General features: G+C 44.9%; 1 pseudogene; it reads right to left on the bottom strand.

Annotated features, from left to right (window-relative positions):
• Window positions 1-1,932: 1,932 nt before the first annotated feature.
• Window positions 1,933-20,803, bottom strand: LOC135566902 (trinucleotide repeat-containing gene 6B protein-like; annotated as a pseudogene).
• Between the last annotated feature and the right edge of the window lie 434 nt (window positions 20,804-21,237).

Below are 21,237 nucleotides of genomic sequence, written 5' to 3'. Positions count from 1 at the left end.
GCACCCTGGAGTTTGGACACAAGCAGCAGAAGTGAAAGAACAGCAGAGGTCCCCATAAAGTACCTCTGGACCCTGATGGTTTTGCACAGTGATGGGAAACTGGCGGGCCTCCCTTTTTGTGGAACCCAGTTGGGGTCTCAACTTGATGTTGAAAGTCAGAATAGGAGAACACACAAGGTGCAATTTCCAAATTTGTTTGTGCATCAAGTTCTTTTCTTGTTATGGGGTGGCAGGGTAGCCTAGTGGTTAGAGCGTTGGACTAGTAACCGGAAGGTTGCAAGTTCAAACCCCAGAGCTGACAAGTTACAAATCTGTCGTTCTACCCCTGAACAGGCAGTTAACCCACTGTTCCTAGGCCAACATTGAAAATAAGAATTTGTTCTTAACTGACTTCCTATTTATTTTTAAATCACTCGTCACTCAATTAGGCCAATTAATCAGCTAAATTGTTTTGGATTGGTAAATTAGTCTAGCCAGCCAACTAAACTTCTAGTAATCATGGTCAAATTACCAACCAGGGTTCCCCATTGATTTGTTAATCGCACTTACTCAAAAACTACAAACATTTCTCTCACCCTATGGCAAAATTAGTAGAATTGCAGAAAATGTTATAAAATTCTAAATCTTCTCCCCACCCCATTGCAAAAATGTTTGTTGCAAGGTGGGTGCCCAACAAATTCCCCAATTGGGTAGGGCTCTCCGACTGCACATGTAGTTATAGTATTCAGACCGCAAGCCACTGCAACCACGCATTCAGATTTTTGTAGCTTCCCACCCCATCAAGTGGCCCATCTCTGGTTTCTCACATAAAGCCTTTAATACTCAATACTGTGTCATACTAATTGCACCGCAAATGATATATCACTGGAGAAGCACATGCTTCTTACAGGCTGTAAGCATACAGTAAATAGGATTGGATTTAAGATGGCATAGCAGATGGACAGCGGCTTATTGGAGTGCATGTGACGTGGAGTGACCTTTGGGCAAATAATTAACAGTTTAAGGACACCCGAGGGTTAGAGGCCATTCTGTATAGATGGACAATTCTCAATGACCACAAGACAAGTAGAAGCCAATACTTTAATCTTTATTATTAATCTTGTTCTCTTTTTAAATAAATTTCCTTTGTAAAATCTCAAAAACGAAACACTGAACAGGAGTGTTAAAGCCTGTCTTAATTTAAACGCATTACACAAAACATATAAACACACGGAACTCTTTTCTGTGTCTTGTAAACAACCCCACCACTCCACAGTTTGATAAGATTTGGCATGTCCTTTTTTCAATACATATGCCTTCAGCTCTCCTTGTCATTAAAATTTAAAATGTTTACATTGCAGTTCGACAATAAAAAAAGACAGTCTGCAAAAATAATATTAAAATGAGAAAATAAAACTAAGCATTAGTGCCAATGTTCTTGAACACAGTCAGCAGTATACCAATGCACTCAAAACAGATTTATAGACCTTCTGTAAGCAGCCTCACACACTAATCATGACAGGCATTAACATGCACACCACATTATCCTCACATTCACACACAGGGGTTTATCACTTGGTCTCATTCATACACACTGAGTATTCCACACACAGTATCCCACTCTCTGAGAAATGCAATGTTGCCTCATACTGCCAGAGTTTCAACAATTATCATAGTAACAGTAACAAACGTGATTGAGAGAAAACAGTAGGAGGTCAGCATTTGAAAGGAACAATTACATTTCAGTATTCCACTGTTCAAAATAAAAACAACCATACAAAACAGACACTAACATATACAATAAGACACAGTTCTGTCAATCAATCAGAGCGGTGTGTTTGCACGTGTTTTGATTCAGTCTCCATAAGGGACATGAATGGAAACTGCAGGTTGTCCTGCATCACGTAGTTTTCCTATATGACGCGAATAATGCTGTTACAGTGCCCATCTGTCCGAAGGCTAGTTTGTATTTGGTGTGTGCATGTGTATGTAAGTCTGTCATCAAATCACCTACTAAGCACAATGCAATCCAGCCAGTCTCTCAGACCGACAGACTTTAATTTCAGGTTCAAGTCTAGCAGTTGAAGTCTTCATCTATGGAAAAAGGCCTTAAACATCTAACAGTCCTGCATATGTTTATAGAATAGCTTAAGTCTGGCCATGAGAATGTGTGTAAGCATGTCTCACATTTCTGCATTTGTGTTTACATTTAGTCATTTATATATGTATTTGTGTTTCCCAGTGTATGTCGTGTGTCTAAATATATTCTTATGTGAAGGTGTGTCAGATGAGTCAGCCCCTCCTCCCAGCAGGTCACCAGGCAACAGGGCAGCTGGGCTGCCCATTTGGTGCCTGTCCTCCATTTGGGGTGCACCCACAAGCTGCTGCTGGAGTAACCTGGTGTCACACCACCCCAGAGCCCAGACCTCCCTCCCTCTACCCGTCCCACCCCACCCCCTACCCCTTTCCCAGCCCCGTTGGCACTCCACTGAGCAAAAATACCAAGCCCAGGACCTTGGGCTAAGGTGGCCTCTGGAGAGCTGCCTGTTCCATCAAACTCTGCCAGCCGGAAGGCCCCACACTACCCAGAACCACTCCTCCCCGCTGTTCCCACCCAAATTGTTTCCTGCTCCTATTGCTGCTCGCTCACTCCCCGGGAGCCCCTCTGTGCCCACCGCTGTGCGTGTTCCCTGACGAGCCCTGGGCTGCCCCTGCCGCTGGGCTGGCCCTCCGCACCTCCAACCTGGGAATGTGCAAAAATAGCGAGCCACTTCCTCCTCACTCACAAATTCCGCTAATTGTGGTGTTTTTCCCAGAACACACCTGGAGAAAACAAAATAGGGCAGTGTCCTTTAGTAAAACATGTGAAGTAGTAGAATATTTACTAACTGAATGGTCATCAGGCTCTGATTCAGCATTATAATCTGAAGCCTTGTTTTTAAAAAGAAAGCTCTTTGTGTGTGTAAATGGGGGGGGGCTCAAGATTGCAAAAAAATACAATCATTGCAATGACATAAATCGAGCAATAACTGATTTTTAAAACATGCTGCAGGGAGCTAACATTAGGGCAAATTTGTAAATCTTTCATTAAAGGCATTTAGCATTACACTAGTCAGCAGCCCGGTGTTTGTTGGTGTGTATAGGGGTAGTAGCCTACATGTGCAGTGCACCCTGAGCCTTGGCTGCTTCCTGACGTGTGCTGTAGCGAATCAGGGCGCTGCCCTGGGTCAGGCCGAGGTGAAAGGTCAGCAGGGGGCCGTGCTGCATACAGATAGTCCGTAGTGTGGAACCATCGATCTGTAGGGGAACAGAAAACTTAGTGGGATACCAGTGTGTCTGTGGTGGGCAAGTGTGAGACTGTTTAATTCTACTGCCTGCCCCTTTTCATTCTCCCATTCTGTTTTCCTTAGCAGCCCTTTCATGCCAATGCCATTCATGCAATCCTTAATTGATTAAATGGATCAGCCAACTTCACAATCCAATTACACTTTGGTCACGCATGACACTGGTTCATTTGCATAGAATATGCAAATCCCTGTAATGTGGTGCTCCCTGCTCATTGGTGCTAGTGCTAACATCTTTATCAATTATGTCTGTACCTGAGGGGGTGAGGTTGCTGAGCAGTAGCCAGCAGCTGCCTCTGGAGGCCACACCATCACTCCACGCTGAGCCTACGGAAGAGAGAAAGAGGGTAGTCTTCCAATCTTTTTCTGTTGTAAAGCCGGTATCTAATAAATATCTTACTACAATGAGTTCTGAAAACCCAACAGCTATAAATTATTTCGTATCAAGTTGGCCAGGAAAGAGTTAAAATCGCTACAGGGTTGAGCCAGATATATTACCTGTCCCAAATCTTGACTCCTGACTGCCCCCCCCTCTCCCCAGCCCCTGGCCAAACGCGGGGCTCCGCTGCTCCATGGGGATGTCGAGGCCGGTTTCTGACTGGTCAGTCCAGGAGGGGGGCGTGGCAGCTGGGAAATGATGTGACTGGTCTTCCACGGCTTATTGTGTCCGATGGGCTCTGGGGGCCAGCTGGGTTTTGTACTCTGAGTACTTTGCTGAAGAAACAAGCATGACCAAGGGAAACATAGCTAATTTCAATATATCATCAATTTACAGAGCTTTGGTTAACAGCTCATACTCTCAAATATGAGACTTTAAAGTTGTTCATATATTAGAGAATGTCACTACCTGTGCTGTGTGCATTGCCATGGGGGCTGTCTGAGGCACTGTTGGGCCAGGCACCTGGTGAAGGCAGCAAGGTGTTGAGGGAGTGGTTTGGCCCTGTAACAGAGAGATAGGATGTGTCAAGAAATCCTGCAATACAACATATGTTGTGCCGAGGGCTGTGGCAGTCATGAAACTGTCAGTTGGTGACTTACAATCAAGTAACTGTCGGTCTCACAGTAATTGACCGTAAATTAACAAACACATTCGGTATCTCCTGGCTTCCACACAGCCTACAAGCCACCGCTGTGCATTTCTGATGAGGCCTGGGCCGCCCCTGGGTTGGCCCCATCCGCACCGCTAACCTGGGAATGTGCAAAATAGCAAGCCACTTCCTCCTCACTCACCACCAGGATTGTGGTGTTCCCCAGAACACAAGGGAAACATAGCTAATTTCAATAAATTATCAATTTACACAGCTTTAGTTAACAGCTCAGTCTCAACTATTGGACTGGATCTTAAAATGTTTCATATTAGAGAATGCCCCTACCTGTGCTGTTGCATCCCCAGTTGTGGGATGCATTAGATCCCAAATTAATACGACCACCAGTATAAACTTTTTTTTACGCAATGTGGCTGACGCAACAAACAGATCAGAACATTTAGGCTATTTCTTCACATTATAAGCAGAGCAATGAGCACAGCTATAAAGCGCAAATGTTCCATTAGTGGAAAACACCATTATCAAAAGTAAGTGAATGCAATTATGCATGTAATGTTTTTATTATAAAAAAAGGTGAATTTTCAGGGTGAAAATTTTCTTCCCCAAAATTGAAACGCACTCACTGCTCATGTATGCTATTAAGGCTCTACACCCCTTTAAAACTGATTGTGCTTAAATTTTAAGAAGTTATTTGGCCACTTTAGTTGTGATACAAACCTTACTAAAACATTTTCACAAGTGATCATTTATCATTCACAAGTGATAGGCTAATATTGCCACAAAGGTTGCACATTTTTGAGAATATATGCAAATGAATATTAATAGCATTTAAATGTGTTTCTTTGCATTGGATATATTTACCATATGGTGACAAACTTTTTACCTTATAAGTAGACAATTGCAAATTATTAAATCCTTCCAATAGAACAAATATTTGTTACGAGTTGAAGTTTAATTCAATGAATTGGGATGTTCTCACCGAAAAAAAAAAAAAAAAAAAAAAAGGGAATATCGAATGATAAATCTCATCTCCCAAAAACATATTCAACATACATCTGTAAAATGATAGTCTAGAAACTAAAGCATTGGTTGTCTTCCTCTCAGGCTTCCATGTCTTCTCCCTGAACATCCTCAATGTCCACCTCTTGAACATCAGACTTTGAGGCCTCATCTTCACTGTTAGTTAGGCTCAAAAAGCCTCAAATTTGCCTGGATATAACCACCAAATCTTCAACCCTTGTATTGGTCAGTCTGTTGCGTGCTTTGGTGTGTGTTCCCAAACAAGGACCAGTTGCGCTCTGAGAAGGCTGATGTTGGTGGGATTTGGAGGATAATGGAGGCAACATGGGAAAGCGCCTCAGATCCACAAAGCCCCTTCCACCAGGTGGCTGATGAGATATGTTGGCACGACTGCAATATTGCATCTCCATCCCAAAGCCCTTGCTTGGAAGTGTACTTTGCCAGACTGCCAAGAATCCTGCCCTCATCCAGGCCAAGGTGCCGAGACACAGTGATGACACCATAGGCCTTGTTGATCTCTGCACCAGACAGGATGCTCTTGCCAGCATACTTGGGGTCCAACATGTACGCTGCAGCATGTATGGGCTTCTGGCAGAAGTCTTTACACTTTTTGATGCATTTCAGAACTGCAGTTTCCTCTGCTTGGAGAAACAGTGAAGTGGGCAGGGCATTACCCATTTCTTCTCATACATCTGCAAGCAGAGTTTCAACATCAGACAGGATGCCATCGTCTCCCTCAATCTGTGCAATGGCTACAGGTTTCAGGAGTTTCAGGCTGCTTACCACTCTCTCCCAAAATACATCATCCAGGAGGATCCTCTTGATGGGGCTGTCCGTATCGGCAGACTGTGATATGGCCATTTCTTGGAGACTCCTTCCCCTCCAGGAGACTATCAAACATGATGACAACACCACCCCAATGTGTATTGCTGGGCAGCTTCAATGTGGTGCTCTTATTCTTCTCACTTCGCTTGGTGAGGTAGATTGCTGCTTTAACTTGATGACTCTTCACATACCTAACCATTTCCTTGGCTTTCTTGTAGAGTGTATCATTGTTTTCAGTGCCATGATGTCCTTGAGGATCAGATTCAATGCATGTGCAGCACAGCCAGTGGGTGTGCTGTGAGGGTAGGACTCCTCCACTTTAGAACAAGCAGCCTTCATGTTCGCAGCATTGTCTGTCACCAGTGCAAAGACCTTCTGTTGTCTAAGGTCATTGATGACTGCCTTCAGCTCATCTGCAATGTAGAGAACAGTGTGTCTGCGCTCTTGTAGAATACTGGTTGAGAGGTGGAGATGTAGTTAATTATTCCTTGCCCACGAACATTCAACCACCCATCAGAGATGATTACAATACAGTCTGCTTTCTCTGTGATTTGCTTGACCTTCACTTGAACTCTGCATCCAGCAAATTAGTAGATTAAGCATGTCTGGTTGGAGGGGTGTATGCTGGGCGAAGAACATTCAGAAATCTCTTCAATACACATTTCCTGTGAGCATCAGAGGTGAACCAGTTGCATACACAGCTCAAGCAAGACATTCATCAGCATTTCTCTGACTACGTTCCTTGATTGAGTAAAAAAAAAGTCTGATTCCAGGAGGACCATGAGCCGTTGCCATCGATAAGGTGTCTGATTCATCATTTTCACCTCGAATAGAAGTAGAGGGACTTTTGTCAGAGGTTGCTTGTTGTGAGCGCTGAGGGAACTTTACGCACATGGCCAGATGATTCTGCATCTTTGTTGTATTCTTCACATATGATTTGGCACAGTACTTGCAAATGTACACAGCTTTTCCTTCTACATTAGCTGCAGTGAAATGTCTCCACACATCAGATAGTGCCTGTGGCATTTTCCTGTAAAGATTAGGGGAAAAAATGTTTGTTTAAAAAAAAAAAAAACAATTCCATGTACAGATAAATAGTTAAGCAGTTAGATTAAACTCCTTCCTAAGATAAATGTTTTAAAATGAAATATGTATGGAAACAGGTGAATTAACACTCCTCAGTTAGCAGGCTCATGCAAACTAAAACCCACATGGTAGCAAAAAACTAACTAGCAGAAATGTTTAACAAGTTAGAAATTATTTAAACATTTTGCTGTAGGCTCCTAATTACTAGTTAACAAAAAAAATCATGTCATACAATATATTCACCCCACCCAGTGTTGTAATCAAAACTTACCAGAAAGCATGTAGTCCTTGGCTCAGACAATGTAGTAATGTGGGCTCAACAGAATCTCATTAGTGTGCAAGATCTTGAGAATCAGCTGTACATGTGATGGAAGAATGTGCATGCAGAGGATTGCAAGTCCAATGAATTGGGGATAGTTTAACCAAATATGGCACAAGACCTAGAATTGCCTTATATGTATGCTACAAAAAAAAAAAGTTCAGTTTAAGCAAAATGCCCCAAATTCCAGGGCTCAACTTCCCATGGAAAATGTCCAGACATTTACCAACCCTAATTGTCACCCATCAGACTATCCTTGATTTAATATAGTCTTTACATATACTAAATATGTGAAATTTGTTTAGATTTAATATGGACCATTGTCATGCACCTGTACCAAAACAGGGGCAGTGGGATTTAAAAAAAATGTCATCTTTGCACTTAAATAGCGAATGGAGGATGCTTTTCCCACCAGGCAGTTGACTGCCTTCGTGACCACCAGTGTGGTAGTAATACGGTCCCTGCAACAGCCCAAGGTGTGCCAATAGGTTTAACCTCATCCAATACTTACACAGAAGCAGTGATTAAACAGTGAGTACCTGTGTTGTCTCGCAGTAACTGGTGGTCAGAGTCACTGAGGCTGGAGGGTCCATGGGAGCCCAGAACACTGCCAGGGGTCATGTAAGGGTCAGACTCCGGGTCAGCACTCTGGATGCCTTTCCAGGGCACTCCAGGCTGGAACTCTGTCACCACAGAAACCACAGGGAAGACTACTGAGCTTGGCAATATTGACATTTATTGGAATTGCAATTGTTTCATACGTCCATTTCAAAATTGTGCATTAGGGGTACTGAAAGCAACTTACCTGGGGGCCAGCTGGATGTCCCAGCCATGGTGCCCATCTTGCTTCCAGGGGTACGGTGCCAGTTGTCAGAAGGGCCCTGAGGGGGCATTCCCAAATCATCAACCCCGAGCAACTCATACTGTGAATATGGGGAGCCCTCTCGAACTTTCATGGCCATGGGTAAAGGACCTGCAATAGCACACAAGACAAAAACAGAAATACAAATAATTTGTCAGTTTGACATGGCATTTCCTCTTATGGCTTTATATTGGTATGATTATTCGTGTCATTTGCTAGACATTGGATTTTAATGACTCACCATTCTTGTGATGGGCTGTATCTGGGGGAGAAGGGGCCGGAGAGTGACCTTCCATCATCCATTTGAAGCGGGACTGCTGCCCTCCTCCATCCTTCATCCCCCCCACCATGGAGCCCAACTCCAGCCCAGACAGGTTGCCTCCGGGAGCAAGCCCTGAGATACCGGGGGGGGAAAAATGGTCATATGATTCATTCAATGCAGTCATGAGCAAAGATGATGGCTGTGTTGATAAAACTTGGGCCAGTGTAATCCCCCCGAAATCAAACATCATGGAATAGCTGCTAGGGATTTAAATGAAAGACTTGTCACGGCAACAGTGATATAGGAGCTACGGTTTACACAAATTAGTTGGATATGATTCAGTAATGGTTTGCCTTTGAAATCATACTGACTAGACTGCTCTAAACTGACAGATTGGACTGAGATGTGTTAGAGCGATAATAACAAAGACCAAACCTAAGCAACTTACCAGAGTACATCCCCTGTGTTTTGGCATGAAGATCTGACAAGGGCCACCCATACCAGGGTGAGGCATCGAGTCTGTCATCGGCTGTTTTGGTGCCCCTCCAAGAGATGGGGACAGTTTGGAGCTCCCACTGCCTCCGCCCACCACTCCCTGTTGTTGCTGTCTCTGTTGTTGCAGAATAGCCATGATTCTAGCCAGCTATGAAGACATGGGGTAAGAGAAAAGTTTGAAAACTATGTACATAAACAAAACATTGCATCAAGAGACTAAAGACAAGCTGGCTAGAAACCTACTACATACTGAAAGTGTAGCACAACTATTGCATCTAATATTTAAATTAGTCCGAACTGCTATATGTATAGTGATAAGGCACTACACTACTATGGGACGTTCAGTACCTGCTGTGGATCAGGCTGCTGGCGTATAGGCTGGGGCAACTTCCTCTGGTTCTGCAAGAGCTGCTGCTGCTGTTGCTGCTGCAGAAGAAGTTGACAAGCCTGGGGGGGTATGGAGTTGACAGGCACAAAGTAGTTTTACTATTCTATTCCACTGAGAGAGCCAGTGTAGTAGCAGTTTTACAGTGGCAATTACTTGATATCCAATCAGTACAAGATTATTTGAATTACTGAGCAAATTTGAAAATTGTGATAAATGGTTCAGATGGCCTGAACCACAACATCGAGGCGGAGACAATATTTACCAGGTGGAACTGCTGCACATGGGGGTAAATGTTACTAAGCATGGCAAGTTGCTGTGGGGAGAGCTGAGGTGGGAACACCCCTCCTCCGACACCTACTCCTCCAACACTGCTGCCAGGAGAGGGTATCTGCTTTAGCATCGGGCCCGGCACCTGTGAGGTGAAATAAAATAAAAATGAAGCATCACCATGTGTATTAGCAGTGTGGACGCTGGAGAAAGAAAAATGCTCTTGGATAAAGAACGTAAAGCTTTGTTAGATAACCTGGCCAATATTCCAAAATGGTAATCTAAAGACAAGATAGAAAATATATTGTTATTGAATGTTAGAGCACCTGCTCATACCCCACGTGGAGCAACTTTCTAAATAAAAACATTACAACAGGCAATGTACCTGCGCAGACAAGAATTGATGAGGGACTTGTCCGCGTAACCCTTGGGAGGGGTTCATGGGATGCATCCCAGGCTGGTGCATTCCCCGAGATGGAGGCATCCCACCGCTGCCACCAAATAAACCATGACTACCCATCTGGAACAATGGATATACAGAAGAGTAGTTAAATATGAAATGATAAAAAGTTAAAGTTAGAGCTGCTAAAAGGAAAATATCTATAAAGTAAGTTGACAAAAAAAAGCTAGTTGATGTTAGCTGGCTAGCCAATGATAGGGTCAACATATCTAGCCTTCTCCACCTAGGCCAATCGACGGATCACGCAAACTTTGCTAAGCACAGTTTCAAGGACACCTTGAACCCTTTGACAGGAGTATGACTCACTTACCTTTTCACTGTAAGGCCCCATGTCTCCAGGCCCCATGTCTTTGGAACTGGGCATACGGTAGCCTCCACCTCTTCCTCCTCTCCGCATTTCACCGCTGTAGTCATTCATCCCTCTCTTATCTCCTTCCAACTTTTTATCAAGACTCAAGTCCTCGCCCTATAAAAAAAAAAGACACTTGAGTTTTTAGTCAAAGTAACAGTGTGATCAAAGACTTAGTAACTTAGTTGTCACAATCTGGTTAACCATCACTATAAACACTTATTTTTCAGCATTTTTTAAACATTTACTAACTTAAATATATCTTCAGAACTACCCATTTCTCAACATCTTGAGAATTGATGCTACTTAGCTAGTTCCAGTTGACTAACGTTAGCTACTAGCCATGCTAGCATGTAATTACATTCCAATTCATAGTGAGATACTATGTGCATCCACAAATAATAAACCATATAAATTCATGCAAAAAACTGCAACGCCTCTACTCCTGTGTGTTTGGTGGAGTATGGGAACCGTGCGCACATCTACTGTATGCAGTGCTCATTTCACCCCGGAGGACTTCAATGGTTTAGTATAACCAGTGGAAGGCAGGATTCATAATGAAACCAGGTGTTATGCCGAGCGTTATTTGTGAAGACTGCAAGCTCTATTTCAGGGTTTCCCAACTGGTGGCCTTATTTGGGTCAAGATGTGTGTGCAAAAACAATTATAATAATCTATATATATAAAAAAATATGGTATGGTTCATTGGACATAAGACTGTAAAAACAGCAATAAATCAGTTCCAAGTGAGTTTTATTTTGGAAATCTGTTCCAACTATTCCCAAGCATAATAAAGAGAATCGTATAAAAATGTAAGGAAGGTTTTAAATTATGTTGTAGTCAAATATATCTGTTTGGGCTTGTCGTGGATCATTTGCAGACTACAAATGATTTGCAATTATTTTCCGGTCCCCCAGACCGTCCACTCAAAAAAAAAAATGTAATTAGTCCTGCTAAATCCAGTTGACGATCCCTGCTCGATTTCCAACTGGTACATCGAGTGTTAGCAGTGATGAGAAACCGTGTAAATTCAATGTGGATTTACTAAATGCATGCTCTTCAACAGATCGCTGCCTGCACCTGCCCACCCGTCCAGCATCACTAGTCTTGGATGGTTCTGACCTAGAATATGTGGACAACTACAAATGCCCAGGTGTCTTGGTTAGACTGTAAACTCTCCTTCCAGACCCACATTAAGCATATCCAATCCAAAATTAAATCTAGAATCAGCTTGCTACTTCGCAATAAAGCATCCTTCACTCATGCTGCCAAACATACCCTCGTAAAACTGACCATCCTACGATCCTCGACTTCAGCGATGTCATTTACAAAATAGCCTCCAACACTAAAATTGGATGCAGTCTATCACAGTGCCATCCGTTTTGTCACCAAAGCCCCATATACTACCTGTTAACTTGAAATGACAAGGTTCCAGTTTAACAAAGTTTACTATACCATATGAACACACTACAAGGTAGCCATTCCACTCAAGGCTAGGTCCATCAACAACCAAACTTCCCGAGCAGGCGCACTCTTGACAGAGTGATAGCCCAGTAATAACAGAAATATAGGGATACTTAAAACACTACCCTCCACTGCGACCTGTACACTCTCGTTGGCTGCCCTCGCTTCATATTCGACGCCAAACCCACTAGCTCCAGGTCATCTACATGTCTTTGCTAGGTAAAACACAGCCTTATCTCAGTTCACTGGTTACTATAGTAGCACCCACCCGCAGCACACGCTTCAGCAGGTATATTTCACTGGTCACCCAAAGCCAATTCCTCCTTCGGCCACCTTTCCTTCCAGTTCTCTGCTACCAATGACTGAAACGAACAGCAAAAATCTCCCTCACTAACTTTAAGCACCAGCTATCAGAGCAGCTCACAGATCACTGCACCTGTAAATAGCCCACCCAACTAACTCATCCCCATACTGTATTTATTAATTTAGCTCCTTCACACCCCAGTATCTCTACTTGCACATTCATCTTCTGCACATCGATCACTCCGGTGTTTACTTGCTATATCGTAATTACCTCGCCACTATGGCCTATTTTATTGCCTTAACTCCCTTATCTTACCTCATTTGCACACACTGTATAAATACTTTTTCCCCCTACAGTTTATTGACTGCATGTTTGTTTATTCCATGTGTAACAGTTGTTGTATGTGTCGAACTGCTTCACTTTATCTTGGCCAGGTCGCAGTTGTAAATGAGAACTTTGTTAAATACATGGTTTAAATGTTTATTTTTTAATTAAATTCACCTTTAACTCACTATTGGATTAGCATGCAGACTATCCCTCTGAAGTCCTCTCCTTGGCTCTGACTTTGGTAGCTAACTCAGCCGTCAATTGTTAAGTCTCCCCTCTCTTCACTTTATATCTGCTGTCTTTTTTGTTGTGTTCTCTGGCTTACTACTTAGCCATGTCGGCAGTGGTGATTTGATAGCTAGACTAGTTAGCTGGCAGGCAAAAATAAAAAAATTAGCTGGCTTGCTAAGATAACTGGTAACATTATTTGATAACTGGACATTATGTATTTCTAAAACTTTAGTTTACTTTAATGTAGCTGTAAGATAGGTGTTGACAGCAACTGGCTGACTCAAGCAGTGCTAACCAAATGTTCCCTCTAAGCTGCACGCATGCCGCACAGCTCCCTGGGACTGCCGCGCAGAAATATCAGCCCACAGGGATGCACAAGATATAACTTCACTGCTCTAGAAAGTTGAGTGGTCACCAACTGGTCAATCATGATCGACCGGTTGATCGTGTTGGCATTGCTAGTCGATCGCCAAATAAAAACCTAATGATAAAGCATTGTTACTATTTTTGCCGCTGTCGCCAGTAAGCGAACCAGATTCAGCTGCCCTGTGCACCAGGTAGGAGAATTGTTGCCATTTTGAACTATTTTATGTGTCTTAAGGCACAATCTCTGCCTTCCAGTGGGCCCAGAGAGCAAATCAAGGGCACTATAGGTCTACCGTTGGCCAATCGGATGGCTCAGATGACAGTGTCTGCAGTAACGTAGCAGGCATAAGAGGAAACTACAGCAAAGTTGATACTGAGTTTTCAAAACCACGACGAGACCCAACGAATACAGCAAAGATATTTTTTTATGAGTGGGTTCAAGTTTAAGTTAGCGCTGTCAACACTTTGTATTCAATACTTTTAAAAGCCATAAAATGAGCGTTCTTTCCATTTCCACTCAGTGCTACAACAGGCACTGCACCAGTAATGAATGACCACTGTCCTAGAGTTTTCCTTGTTAACACTATCAATGTTTCCCTTTACTGTGGTAATTGTGATCGAATCAATGAAATATTAGCCACGTTCAATGCAACATACCGAAACAAGATTTTTATGTAGGCAGAACGATCGGAGTATAATACTATTGCATTGACACTCACTAGTCAGCCCGTACGCTACACAGCCCGGGGCGGCATAAACAAATCAGAGCTGCAGTAGCTCTATTTGCAAATAGACCATAGCCATATATGGATCTGTGCCATTTACTTTGAACTGGACTGTGTTTACGGCATGAGCGGTCATGAGTAGATGGAGTTGTTTTGAGATCAAAGCGAGAGTTGCATGTAGCCAGGTGCACATTTTGTTCATATTTGTTTCATCCTTTATTTAACTAGGCAAGTCATTTAAGAACAAATGCTTAATTACAATGATGGCCTACTCTGCCAAACCCCTATGGGACTCCCAATCACGGCCGGATGTGATACAGCCTGGATTCAAACCAGGGACTGTAGTGAAGCCTCTTGCACTGAGATTAAGTGCCTTAGACCACCGGGAGCTCCTTCGCTAGTTAGTAAATTATCAGCCCAGTTATAGATAATTTATAGGTCGGTAATAGGGGAGTGATTGCTTCCTACAAGAGAACAACATGTACATTTCTAGACACCTTTGAAAGACCAGTCAGGTACAGAGCTTTTTTGTCTTAAAGGGGTAGTGTTGTATTTTGAGACAGGCTTGAATAAGCTAAGTAGCCAATAGGCAGAGGGCTTGCATTATAGGGAATAGACTGGCTTGCTGGGTCCTCCATATTATGTCACACCCCGCAAATGTTTTTCCGACACGACTTCTGCATTCTGATCAGTTCTATGTAATAACTCGAGAAATTGAAAAGTGAGGTAGGTGTAACTTTGTATTTGGACTTTTGATGAGTATTCTAATGCAAATCCATATGTCCTTTATTTATGCTACCTATCCTTCAACAGAAAATGCATCGTCACCATCTTTCTTCCGAGACATAATTAATAGGGCTTACCATGAGTCCCATATTTTGAATTGTCGTGTCATTGGGTTCATCCAATTGTCTCCACCTCCACCCTTTAGGAACAAACACACAAACATGCAATGTAGCTAAACATAATCCCTCAGAGATGTCTTTCATAGTTTCACAGATTAGGATATAAAAACTAAATTTAGCAAGCAGACCTAATCACAACATACCTTGCTGTTGCCTCTCTTTCCCCAGGGCCTTGCCCCCAGCCACCAGAGTTGTAGTTGCTGCTGATCTGTGAGCCTGTGCTGTTCCAAACTCCACCAACGTCCTCCTCCTCATCCCAACTGGAGTGTCGAGAGGCTGGAACTGGGCCCTCTCCTTTGCCCCAGCTCTCTTGCACTGACTTTGAGCCTATGGGACATGCACAAAGGGGTCATGCAATGTCCTAAGGAGTAACCACCAACAACACATTTGCCTTACAATGAAAACTCCTTGAAGTGTCTTACAAGATTTAGATGAGGGGTTTCCCCAACCAGCAGCTTTGCTTGAGTTATCTGAGTCTCCCCAGCCAGATGGTGCAGCAGAAGTTTGCCCCAGGAAGCGGTGCCATTATCCACAGATTGTCCAACGAGGTTGCCACCCCCCCACATACCTGGGCCTGGTAATACAGAGAAGAACATATTAAAGAATCTGCCAGAAATGCAAGTGGTTGGTCTTTGAAGGAATAAGTCAGGCATAGCTTACCCATTCCAGGTGCATTGCCAGGGTTTGAGTCCCGGTTAGCTGGGATCGCAGGCTGTCTCCTTGGTGGTGGCTGTTGTACAGATGTAGGTGGACCCTGTTGAGTTTGGCCTTGAAGTGTCGGTGGAGGACCAGAGGGGGCACTATTTTTGTCCCACAGGTTCACATTCTTGCTGTTGTAACAGGTGGGATCTCCCCAGGCTGAAGTGCCATCGTCAATCTCCATCTTGCGGCTGATGGACTGAGGGGAGGGCTCCTCCCACCCGCTTGGTTCAGGGGCCTCAGCAGGCCCAACAGGGTTCTGAGGGATGGGGTCAGCAGTCCAGCCTGAGCTTTGGTTCTGATTCTGGGTGGGAGGACCTCCTGACCTGCCCAAACCTCCTGGTGGCTGTTGGGTCTGCGATTGGTGTTGCTGTTTATTTGGGTCTTTCAGTGTTGCCGCTTGGCTGTTTGGTATCTGTGCTGAATGCGGCTTCATGCACCAGTCCTGGTGCGGTTTGCCACCCATGTCACCTCCACTTCCCCAACTCCTCTGTGGGCCTCCCTCATCTATGTTACCCCAAAATCCCTTGTCTGTGTTGCCTCCACTTCTGCCCCTACCTTCCCCCCAGCCTCCACTGACTGTCTTGGGTTCACGCTGCGCCCAGTTGCCGCCCCCTCTTTGTTCCCATCCACCTCCTCCCTACCCATCTCTTTCCAACCCCTGCAGTCCCCTTTGTCCTCCTGACCACTTCCCCAGCCACTCCCTCTTCCACCACCCCGTTCTCCAAAATCTCTCCAGTTACTTCCTCCGCCCCCTCTGCGGTCTCTCCCCTCCCGCTCCTCACTGCCCCAGCCTTTGCCATGGCTCTCTGAAGTACCAACGTCGCCCCAGGCTCCACTTGTCTTTCCCTGGCTGCCATTAATATCTTCCACTGGCATCCTGGAGGAATCAGAATTCCGCATGTTGGATGGTGGAGCACAATTTGACTCGTCATCCCAGCCGCCCTTTGAAGGTACAGGGCCAGGACCAATGTTCATAGTAGGCATGTGGGCCCCAGCAGATGGATCAGTAGTCATTGTGCTGTTGCTTGCAGGGTAAGTAGAAGATCGACCAGTAGAATTAACGGCTTGAGATGGAAATGCAGGGGAACTGCTTCCCTCATTTTGACTGGCTGATCCTGTATCCAGGTCCCAGGCCACATTCTGCTGTACCTGGATCTGCCCCCATCCGGTGTTGGACAACACCCTAGGATCCAGATCCGACCGGCTGAGCATGCTCTGTAAGGCCACTTCAGGGTTGGGGGGTGGGTTGCTGGAGCGGTGGCGGGAATGCTCCTGGTGCCGATTGTGACTCCCAGCCCTGGACCCCCCTCCACTAGAGCATGAGGGGCCTCCACTTCCTCTGCCACCTTGACCTGCCCATTCCCCCACAGCACCAACCCCTTTCTGATTGTCCCAAGCCGTTGTCATAGTAGCAAATGTTGGTGAGGCAGAATCCTGGGATATGCCGCCATCACCACCACTGCTGCTGCTGCTCGCCTCCACCGCTACTTCCTATTGCTGGGTTGCTGGAACCCCTGACACCTGTCGACCTCTGTGTACCGCCCCCAACCCTCCTCTGTAGCCCCATCCCATGCTCCCTGAGATACCACTGGGGTATTTGAGCTAACATCACTTCCCTGACCCATGCCTCATCTCCTGCCAACCCAGCTTTCAGCTTGGCTGCCGAAGCCCCACACGTTTGCCTCCTCCCCCTGAGCTGCATCTCCACTTAATCTGTCCCACCCATCAGTCTTAGAGGCACCTGTATTGAGGTTAGAGGGGGGAGGCAAGGCTCGCCATGAAGAGGAAGAGGTTGTGGAGGAGGATGACGAAGCAGAGAGATTCCCGCTCTCTCCAACAACCCCACTGTCCACAAGTTCTCTGCCTCCTTGATTTGGTCCTTCTCCAAGCTCTGGCCCCAAGCCCCCCCAGTCCCCATGGAGATGTGCTCCATCCCTGGCAGGCATTTCATGGAGTTGGTGCTGATGGCTAGCTTGATTCACAAAGGAGAGTGGATGAGTATGGGTGGTACTGGCAGAGAAGGATGTTGTGATGGATGAGGGCACAGCTTCAGTGGTAGCTGCACCAACCCCTGTCGTTCCATCCTGCACAAGGGCAGGCCAGGCTGAAGGGTTGGCATTAGGCTTGAAGTTGGCACCAGGAATTCCACTGAGAGGGCTCTCCTGAGCCCCAGGAAGAAAGGAGACTTTGGAATTGTTGAGCACTAGCCCTCTGTTGCTGCAGCTGCCACTCCAATTCCAGGCTGACTGGAAGAGCCCCACACGACACCAGACAGGACACATTCAGTGAGTGACGAGGGGGAAGAGGGATGGGGAGGGACTATCTGAACTCCCAGCTCCTGCCCTCAGATGCTGTTGGGCATTTGTCAGTCCGTGAGGCACTGCTGTTGTTGGGGCCATCCAGCTCTGCTCCTCGGCACCCACTCTATCCTCACCCACGATGCTGGGCCACTCTTCAAGGTCACTCCCATCCACTATCACCTTCTCCCAGCCCCCTGAAAAGGGGCTGGCTGCCAGAGCCCACCCCCCATGTGGAATTTGCATAAGTTGAAGAAGCAGCGACTGAAGATGAGGGTGAGGAGTGGGGGGGTGAAGGAGAACCCAGATTGGGATCTGTAGATAATCAGCAAACATACTTTGTTAACTTGAGGACCGTGTTAAGGTTAAAACAGCATGTTAATTACACTTGACGAATATTCGTTTTGCTGCTAATCTCAGATCCAAACCACATCCTTTCATTTCAATGTTGACCCACCTGTGGATCCAGATGTGGTTGCACTGGGGGCATCTCCCTGTGAAAGAGGGGGTGTGTCTCCCCTACAGCTGCCTCCCCCCAGCAGCATGCAGGACAGTGGTGGCTGGCCCCTCTTCAGAAGCACTTTGTGGTCCTGCTGACAGCGGAATCGTGGGGGCACCTCTCTGGGCATATAGCTGAGTTCCGGTGGGGCTGTCCGTTGGCCACAGCCACGGTTTGCATTGTTCCCGCCCGTAGGAACAGCGAACCCAGCTGCAGGGCAGGGGGGACGATGGTGGAGTGGGGCCAGGGCTGGGAGACACAGAGCCAGGAGTGGCTAGTGACTGCGTGGAGGTGGCCTTGGTTAATTCGGGCACTTAAAGAAAATGAAATGAATGAAGCACGTCAATAAAGTCAAAGCTGAATGCATCCTAATGCTATGTAACATAACATAAAACTTGACTATTTCCTCCTCATCCTTATCTTGTTTGAATGGAAGGGGTGTTAAATGTACAGTACCAGTCAAAAGTTTAGACACCTACTCATTCCAGGGTTTTTCTAGATTCTTACATTGCAGAATAACAGTGAAGATATACATACATAATACTGAAGATACACATACATTTTATATTTTTACATTTCAGATTCTTCAAAGAAGCCACCTTTGCGCAAAGCTATCATGGCATTCTCTCAACCAGCTTCATGAGGTAGTGACCTGGAATCAATTAAAAGTTAATTTGTGGAATTTCTTTCCTTCTTAATACATTTGAGCCAATCCAGTTGTGTTGTGACACAGAAGATAGCCCTATTTGGTAAAGACCAAGACCTATTTGGTAAAAGACCAAGATCAGTTCAAATAGGCAACAGAAATGAAAGTCCACTGTTACTTTTAGACATGGTCAGTCAATACAGAACACAAAGAATATTTAAGTGCAGTCAAAAACCATCAAGATCTATGATGAAACTGGCTCTCATGAGGACCACCAGAGTTACCTCTGCTGCAGAGAATAAGTTCATTAGAGTTAACTGCACCGCAGATTGCAGCCCAAATAGGAGACTGCGTGAAACAGGCCTTCATGTTCGATTTCCTGCAAAGAAACAGGCACACAATTGGCCCAGTTGCCCGGGTTAGGCAGTCATTGTAAATAAGAATTTGTTCAAAACTGACTTGCCCAGTTAAATAACTAAAATAAAATATATAAAAACACTACTGAATGACACCAATAGGAAGAAAGTTGCTTGGGCCAAGAAACACGAGCAATAGACATTAGACAGGTGGAAATCTGTCCTTTGGTCTGGAGTCCAAATTTGAGATATTTGGTTCCAACCGCCGTGACTTCATGAGACACAGAGTAGGTGAATGGATGATCTCCACATGCGTGGTTCCCACCATGCAGCATGGAGGTGGTGGTGCTTTGCTGGTGACACAGATTTATTTAGAATTCAAGGCACACTTAACCAGCATGGCTAACCAGCATGGCTACCACAGCAATACGCCATCCCATCTGGTTTGCGCTTAGAGGGAGAGGACAATGACCCAAAACACACCTCCAGGCTGTGTAAGGGCTATTTGACCAAGAAGGGGGGTGATGGAGTGCTGCATCAGCTCACCTGGCCTCAAACCAATTGTGATGGTTTGGGATGAGTTAGGGCCGCAGAGTGAAGGGAAAAGCAGCCAACAAGTGCTCAGCATGTGGGAACTCCTTCAAGACTGTTGGAAAAGTATTTCAAGTGAAGCTTGTTGAGAGAATGTCAAGTGCAAAGCTCTGAGGCAAAGGGTGACTACTTTGAAGAATCTAAAATATAAATGATATATTTAGATTTGTTCAACACTTTGATTGCAACATGATTCCATGAGTTTTCAGAGTTGACATCTTCACTATTATTCTACAATTTAGAAAAAAATAAATCAAAAAACCCTTGAATGAGTAGGCCTATCCAAACTTTTGACTGGTACTGTATACACAGGACTACTACAACAAAAAACATACCTTTGACTTTTTGTTCAGTCACCTGAAAGTATAGAAGACCGTCAGTGCCATGAAACAGCCCACATATGATTGTAATGAATGTCAAGCGCTAATACCACAAGCAACTTTGGAGCGCAGGCCAAGTAACTCATTATTGCCGTCACGACTACAACTAAAACACAGCCGGAACAGTGTGGCTCTGACATTCAATGGGCCATGAAACTGGATCAAACACCAGACAATTCTGTTTTGAGGAACATACCAGAGCATTCTGAATTATGTAGGCCTAATTTCCTGATGAAAAGTGGATATTATATACCTTCTGGGAAGATTCCCTTTTCTTTATCCTCTTTCTTCTTTTTCTTGTCTTCCATGAACTGCTGTTCCTTTCCTGATTCTCTTATCTGGACACATTTAAATGGATGTGGGCATTGATATTGGGCGACAGGCATCAACATCAAGTTACACACATTTGCTGCAACTTGCCTAAAACGTTTTGGCAACAGTTGATCAAAAATTAACTCTTACACAATTAGTTAAGGTTGTCAGAACTATAGTAGTAAGCAGACACAACCTTGGCAATAGTCTGTGGTAGCCACCCTGAATTATTCATTTTCAAGCAAACAATTACAACTCCAAACATGCAACACATGTACACCAACAGAGAGGAAATGTAAGACTGGGCAGTACCTGACTGGTAGATAAGAGAACCCGTTTGCTGGTAGAAATATTTAATTGTCACGTAGGTCAAGGCCTAGCGAGCTAGTAGAGATGGCGAGAAGGTGAGTGTGTGCAGGGGATAGAGCGA

Source organism: Oncorhynchus nerka, unplaced genomic scaffold (genome assembly GCF_034236695.1).
Source record: "Oncorhynchus nerka isolate Pitt River unplaced genomic scaffold, Oner_Uvic_2.0 unplaced_scaffold_3016, whole genome shotgun sequence".
Taxonomy (NCBI): Eukaryota; Metazoa; Chordata; class Actinopteri; order Salmoniformes; family Salmonidae; genus Oncorhynchus; species Oncorhynchus nerka.
The sequence above is the reverse complement of the archived record's forward strand: the minus strand, read 5'-3'. Positions and strand labels throughout refer to the sequence as shown.